The 7,724-nt window shown below is 35.2% G+C and overlaps 1 long non-coding RNA gene across 1 annotated transcript; it reads left to right on the forward strand.

Moving 5' to 3' along the window:
* Nucleotides 1-1,515: 1,515 nt before the first annotated feature.
* On the forward strand, nucleotides 1,516-7,176 carry LOC118142984 (uncharacterized). The gene is made up of 2 exons (XR_004726984.3): nucleotides 1,516-2,123; nucleotides 6,018-7,176. It is a non-coding gene; the product is annotated as an uncharacterized LOC118142984 (long non-coding RNA).
* The last annotated feature ends 548 nt before the right edge of the window (nucleotides 7,177-7,724 follow it).

Raw genomic sequence — 7,724 nt, forward strand, 5'->3', positions numbered from 1 at the left:
GCCTTGGCTAAACTTTTAGTTTCAAAGTTGTTATTCTATGCTTTGTTGCTACTCTATGTTAGAGAGTAAGGAACTGTGTCAAGGATTCATTCTTAATGAAGCAATTTTCTAATTTTATGTTATCTTTTGCTTTTCATATTTACCTACGGTTTTCTGGAAAGTTTTGATTTAGCGGAAAAGTTAGCATACATTACTAAATACTTAGCTGCTGCAGTACCTCATTTATGTCAAGTTCTAAAAATTTATAATTTTACAAATATCTGTGAGCAACAGTATTGTGGCATTAATAGGGAAGAATAACTCATTTTGATTTCCCTGGGCATGTATCAACACATGACTTAACTATGAAAAATAATTGTATTTAGCTCAAGTGGGAATTGAGGATAAAGGTTTTGGCTCTTCTGACCTTTGTGACAATATTACAAATGAAATAAACAATCAGTGGGGGAAAAATCAGATGCTATTTGGCCCAAATTCTGCTAGTTATTTCTTATTTAATACCTGAATTTTTTGAGGGCAGAGAGCTAATTTAAAATCCTTCAATTTGTCTCTCTCTCTCAGTGCATTTTGTGCTGCTGTAACAGAATATCTGAGACTTAATAATTTATAAAGAACAGAAATGTATTTATTACAGTTCTGGAGGCTGGGGAGACCAAGATCAAGGTGCCAGTAGGTTTGGTATGTTGTAAAGGCCTGGTTTTTCACTTACAAGATGCCGTATTGAACACTGCATCCTCTGGAGAAGAACAGTGTTCCTTACATGGCAGAAAAGCACAGAGAGACAATCTACTCCAAAAACTCTTTTTATTTATTTGAGATTGGTCTCACTCTGTCACCGAGGCCGGAGTGCAGTGGTTTGATCATAGCCTGCTACAGCCTCACATTCCTGAGTTCCAGGGGTCTTCCTGCCTCAGCCTTTGAAGTAGCTAGGACTATAGGCATACACTATCATGCCTACCTAATTTTTTTTAATTGAAAAATTTTTATTTTTAGGGACAGACTATGTTGCTCAGGCTGGTTTTGAATTCCTAGCCTCAAATGATCCTTCTGCCTCAGCCTCCCTAGTCATTGGAATTATAGACACAAAACACTGCACTCAGTCCAAAGCCCTTTGTGAAAGGTATTTAACCCACTCATAATTGAAAAACTCTCAGGATCTAATCACCTCTTAAATATCATTACCTTAGCAATTAAATTTTGATATGTTTTGGAGGGGACAAACATTGAAACCATAGCAGTCTCTTTGGATATCTATAGTGTAAACAAGAAATTCTCACTTTAATATTTTTCATGTCATTTTTCTAAATATTAAATATCTGCCTTGTTCAAAAAAGCCATTTAAGAAGAACAAAAATCTATCAGTTCATTGATAGTTAAGTAATACATCTGGTTTCATTAGGCATCTGAAAACATGAAGAGAAAGAATTTTTTTCTTTTCCTATTACCATAGGAAAAGGTTAACTTACAATATTTAGTTAACTTACCTATTTGAGTTCACAATATGTGAAATTTTTTTTTTTTTTTTTTTTTTTTTTTTTTTTGAGACGGAGTTTCGCTCTTGTTACCCAGGCTGGAGTGCAATGGCGCGATCTCGGCTCACCGCAACCTCCGCCTCCTGGGTTCAGGCAATTCTCCTGCCTCAGCCTCCCGAGTAGCTGGGATTACAGGCGTGCGCCACCATGCCCAGCTAACTTTTTGTATTTTGAGTAGAGACGGGGTTTCACCATGTTGACGAGAATGGTCTCGATCTGTTGACCTCGTGATCCACCCGCCTCGGCCTCCCAAAGTGCTGGGATTACTGGCTTGAGCCACCGCGCCCGGCCCATATTTAAGAATATGTGAAGCCTTTAGAACAAAGGTGCAGGATTACCTGGCAATGATGAAACCAGTTCTGTGACACATAAATAGTAACATTCTATAGAGAGAAAAGATCACTTTTAAAGGGTCCGACAGTATAATGGTTAAAAGAAGTAGTATAATGGTGAATGTTTAACAACTAGCCTGGGAGGTGGAGGTGTAAGGTACTTAGTAGAATGTTTGCTCATTTCCATGGTATAAGTACTTTCATCACAGTCACTTTCAGGTTACAGATATGATGTCACGAAACACGGAGTCTGGAAAAGGTATGCCCACCATTATAAACTGTTTCAACCATACAGGTAAAATAGGCACAAATAAACTCAAAAGCATTAGCAGTACAATAAAGTTAGATACTTAGGCAGTAATGTGTTTTGAATATTTATTGTATGCCTGTATAATTTAACTTTTGCCAATGTTTTTCACTGTGGTTTGAATGTCCCCTCAAAAAACTGTGTGGTAAAATCAACGGTGTGGTAGTATTGAGAGGTAGGGCCATTAATCCATTAACCCGTTAATCCATTAATGAATTATCATGAGAGTGGAACTGGTAGCTTTTTAAGAAGAGGAAGGGAGACCTGAGCTAGTATAGTACATTACCACACTAGCACCCTCACCCTGTGATATTTTGCACTGTCTCTGGACTCTACAGAGTCTCTACCGCAAGAAGCCTCTCACCAGATGTGACCCCTTCCTCCTGGACTTCGCAGCTCCTTAACTATTAAGAGAAAACAATTAAAAAAAAATTACCCAGTTTCAGTTATTCTGTTAAAAGCAGCCGAAAACAGTCTAATACAGCTGTGTTTAACAATTAGCTGAAAAAATACTCTGAAAATTTAATAATTGGCTCTTGTAAGCTGACACAAGTTGTCGCCCACACATCACTGGGTAAGAAAATGAGGTTTAAAGTTTGATCTGAATTTGATTCCTTGCTCTGCCACTTAAAACTGTTGACCATGTGAAGTTTATCTTTATTCTCTATTCCTTAGTTTTTTCAGTTGAATGATAAGGGTAAAAATTATATCTACTTTGAATAGTTGTTGTGAAGATTAAGTAAGATTGATAGCCTCCTCTTCCCCCAGGGAGCAAGGGCTCCATGGCTGAAAATTTCATAAGTTCCCTATTAAAACTGTGATTACAAAGCATCTTTCTTTTCTTTTTTTTTTAACTACAGGAGAAGCTATTAAGAGAAATATGCTCTGTTCTACATAATGATATAATTTGCATAATTCAAGGGAGAACAGGCAGGTTTCTTTAAAGGGTTCAGACTGTACTATCACTGAAACTGTATTAGTTCATTTTCACACTGCTGTGAAGAAATACCCAAGACTGGGTAATGTATAAAGAAAAGAGATTTACTTGATTTACACAATTCACATGACTGGGGAGGCTGCAGGAAACTTACAGTCATAACAGAAGGCACCTCTTCACAGGGTGGCAAAAGAGTGAATCAGTGCCAAGTGAAGGGGAAACCCCTTATAAAAACATCAGATCTCATGAAAACTCACTCACTATAATGAGAACAGTATGGAAGACATTGCTGTCATTATTTAATTATCTTCACTTGGTTCCACCCTTGACACATGGGGATTATTACAATTCAAGGTGAAACTTAGGTGGTGACACAGAGCCAAACCATGTGTGTTTCCTTGGGATAGGTGCAGTTTGGTTCCAACAAGCATTCCTCTTTGCTTTAGTGGTAAACTTGCAAACAAAATTCTGTTTCTTGGAGAGCTTTTACATTCCCTATGGTATCTTATGGGACTTGTAGGCCAAAGCCTTTTCCTTGGTTCCTATTTTATGAACTCTATGAAAGACAATAAATATGGCTGGAGACGTCACAGGTTACCTTAAAAAGAACAGAGATATAATTTAGAAGACAGGCATAAATCTGAGGATAGGGTACAAGAATAGGAACTTGGAATCCATATACAAAGAATCCCCATAAGGATTTGGACTTTGTGAAGGGTTCTACTGGGTGTATAGCTTTAAGTTCTCCATCTACTTTGTAATCTAGCCATAGTGTTTAAATGAATATTTTTTGTATACCTACTATGTGTTATGCACTGTTAATGATACTAGGGATACTATGGTGAATAGAAATGAATAGTCTTTATCTTCATTGAGCCTTTACATTAGTGAAGACAAATTATCATCAAGTAATTAAAGTGACAGTAACAATTCCAAGCATGATAACTGCTATGAAGAAAATGAAATACTATAATAGAAAAAACCAGCTGACTAGTTGAGGGAGTGAAAATTAAGAAAAGATCGATGAGAGAAATTTTTATGAAAATATAGATTTATTTACTTTTTCTAAGAACAACAAAAAATATTGAAGAATTTTACAGGAAAAGGATATAACCCTGGGAATTGTATGAAGAAGGTAGAGAGTGGATAGAAAACTACTACAATAATCTAAGCAAAAAATTGTAGTAGGTCATACTAGTGTGGTGTCAGTAGGGATAAAAGAAGTACAGAGAGTCTAGTTCTATTTTGCTGTTACAATCAGCAAAATCAGCTGTTATATTGGAAGCAGGTACTAGGCAGAGGGAAAATGATTCTACTGTGCTTCAACCTTTAAGTAAACAACATAAAACACAATGTAGTGGTCAAAGGAATTCTTCCCTGTCACTCTCTAAAGGTTCTTAGCAAATGAACTGATAATAGGAGAAAAGGCATACAAATTTATTTAATTGTATAAGTATGAAGAATTTCATCATGGAATGATTATCCAATAACCCAGTAGGATTCAGATGTTTACCCATTCCCTTTTTCATAAGGAGTAATGTGGGAATTTTGAAGGGTAATAAATAATTTTAAGGGAGAGTGAACGGGTCTCAGAGGTAGACATTATCTTATATAATTCTCTTTGGGTATTGAATGGGACTGAAGAGAAAACAATAGTTTGGGAAAAAGTTCACCAGGACTCTAGGTATGGTGTTTCAATATTCAGTCTCTTCCTCTGTGATATGGGTTTTAATCCTCTCTGGTTAATGAAATTTCAGGGAAGTGATTGAAGGAAGTCCTTTTGGGGATCTAGTTTATAAGCAGATAAGGGAACTTCAGAGATCAGCCTCATCCTGTGGTTTCAGAGAGACAGAGAATTGAGAGACAAGAGTGGTATGGGGGAGTCAGAGAGAACTTAGGCTGCTTCTTTGGTTCAGCATGTCAAAATTTCATATTGTGGGGGTAATATGGTTCAGCTCTGTGTTTCCACCCAAATCTCATGTTGAATTGTAATTCCTAATGTTGGGGGAGGTGATTGAATCATGGGGGCAGATTTCCCCCTTGATGTTCTCATGATATTAAGTTCTCACAGGATCTAATGGTTTAAAAGTCCATGGCATATCCCCCTTCACTCTCTCTTCTGCTTTGCCATGGTAAGACATGCCTGCTTCCCCTTCACCTTCTACCATGATTGTAAGTTTCTTAAGGCCTTCCAGCCATGCTTCCTATACAGCCTGCAGAACCGTGAGTCAATTAAACCTTTTTTCTTCAAAAGTTATCCAGTCTCATGTAGTTCTTTACAGCAGTGTGAGAACAGACTAATACAGGTTGTACCATTTTCTGAGTTCAGCAGCACTATATAACTTTATATGCAGAGGTATATTTAAGCACATGGACACCTTCCAAAGCTTTGGGGAAGCACCTAGGAAAATCTTACATGGTCATATATTTGTGTGAACTTGTGTAAATGAGACATATGTTTACCATAATTTCTTCCTCTTTTCATTCTAACTTTTCTTCCATCATACTTCTAATTTGTTGTGTGGCTATTAGATTAGCTAAAGGGATTTTTAGGATGCAAGCAAGAAGAATTTGAAAGGAGCATGTATTTAATTTGGATTGAGTGCCTTGCAGTCATACCATGTATAATCAAGTTATTGTAAGCTGCCCTTGCCTTCCAGGAATACTTCCACCTCCCACAGTGCCAACATACTCCGTATTGGTATAGGGTAAGAAGTTGTAACACAATATGAAAGTGTTCCATAGTATTCAGCTCTGGAAATACTGATACAGAAGCAAGATTTGAAAAGTGGTGCAGGAAGCTATCTTTGAAAACTCCTTCTACCTTTCAGATATGTACAATTATTTCAGTGACAGAACTCTCACAAATATTTATTAATAACAGAATATTTATGTTTTTTTCATGACAGTTTTAAGCTCAATGAAAAGAAGTAGTATGAAAAATGCAATTCTAGTGTAATGGCAGGGAACATCTTAATGGAAGCCAAAAGCATAAACTGAAATGAAGAAAAATGATAGAAATACTAACATTCCAAAAATTCTCTTATATTACAACACCAGTAAACTATTCTCATATCAGAACCATGAACATAGAACAAAGAACCATAATAGTGAAAATACAGAAGACAAAATGACATCTCATTTAGAAGATTATGAAAATCAGGAAACTATCTCCCAAGCAGAAATCAAAAAGAAGGAAAAATTGATTTTTATAATTATAAAGGTCGGCAACAAAGTTATTGAGTTCAGTAAGTACTGTGATCTTTGATTATGGTCTTCCCTGGGAAATAATTTTGTTCAACACTGTTTAATAAAAATTTTTTTTTGAAACTGTTTCCTTTAATTTTACAGCAAATCACACAGAACATAAAAATGATACTTGAGCAGACATTTTGAAAATAAAATGATCAAACTATTATGAGACTCTGGATTGGCTATTCCAAGACTAAACAGTTGTATCTGTTGTTTCATTTAAGCTGTTTTAACAAGAAAGTCATTACTTACCACAGATGTGTTTCCAGACCAGATGTATACAATGAGAACCATTGAATGTCATGAAGACTCCACAGAACACAAGAAATCTATATTAATACTTGGATTACAAGTAAATCAATTACAAATGCATCTACTTTAATGTCTTCAATAGGAGATAAGAAACAAATAACATTCAGTGTTATTTTGAAGAGTTTAACAAAACATAATGAGGATTAATACATTTTTAAGTGAAAGACTCGCACTTCAGAGGTAACAATGAAGATTGACTTTCTTCAGATTTCTAAATTTGCTCCATTTTTACAACAACAGTTGGGAAAATGTCAAAATTAAAAAGAAATAAGTGTGACATACCTAAAAGAGTTTAAGAATTAATTCTAATAATGGTAAAATGTCTATAAAATGAAGTGATAAACAGACAAACAAAAAGGACACGAAATACTAATCCTTGTTCTACCTTCTAAACTGGATACAAAACACTAATTAAATAGCAACTATTGTACTCTCCTGTTTTAACTAAAAAACCTGATGAATTTTTTTTCTATTAAAAACCACCTAATTATCTGTGACTTTAAATTCAAGAAATTGAAAGAAGTTTTGGAAAATGGTAATTTACTGCTGAACCTTTAGCAATGCACTGTATGACAATGCAGTTGTTATGAAAGGTAAAGATAAAGAATTGCAAGCACTCTTTACATTTTAATAAGTAAGCAGAAGATGTGCCTTACCAGCTCATTTCCTTAGTCCTGTCAGAGAAAAAGCTGCTGTGACAGTAGCCAAAATTGTTGACTACTTTAGTATTTTGCAACACTTACGTTTTCTTTCAAGATTCATTTCATAGATACAGTGTTTTAAACAATAGGACATTTTAAAATCATATACAACTTACATTTTCATTAAAACATCTCAATGTAACAAGAGGATCTGCCTATTCCAAAGTTGCCTGAGGTTTGCACAATGAATATAATTTTATTTTAAGGATCCAACATATTCTTTTTTTAAAAAGTTGAATATATAAAATGTTTATAGAAAATGTTGATGAAGCTTGAGTATGCCATTTTAACTGTCCTTCTGAAGGCATTTGGAATGTTTCAATAAAACAAATGAGAAATTACAACTCCTGA

This window comes from Callithrix jacchus, chromosome 7 (assembly GCF_049354715.1).
Source record: "Callithrix jacchus isolate 240 chromosome 7, calJac240_pri, whole genome shotgun sequence".
Taxonomy (NCBI): Eukaryota; Metazoa; Chordata; class Mammalia; order Primates; family Cebidae; genus Callithrix; species Callithrix jacchus.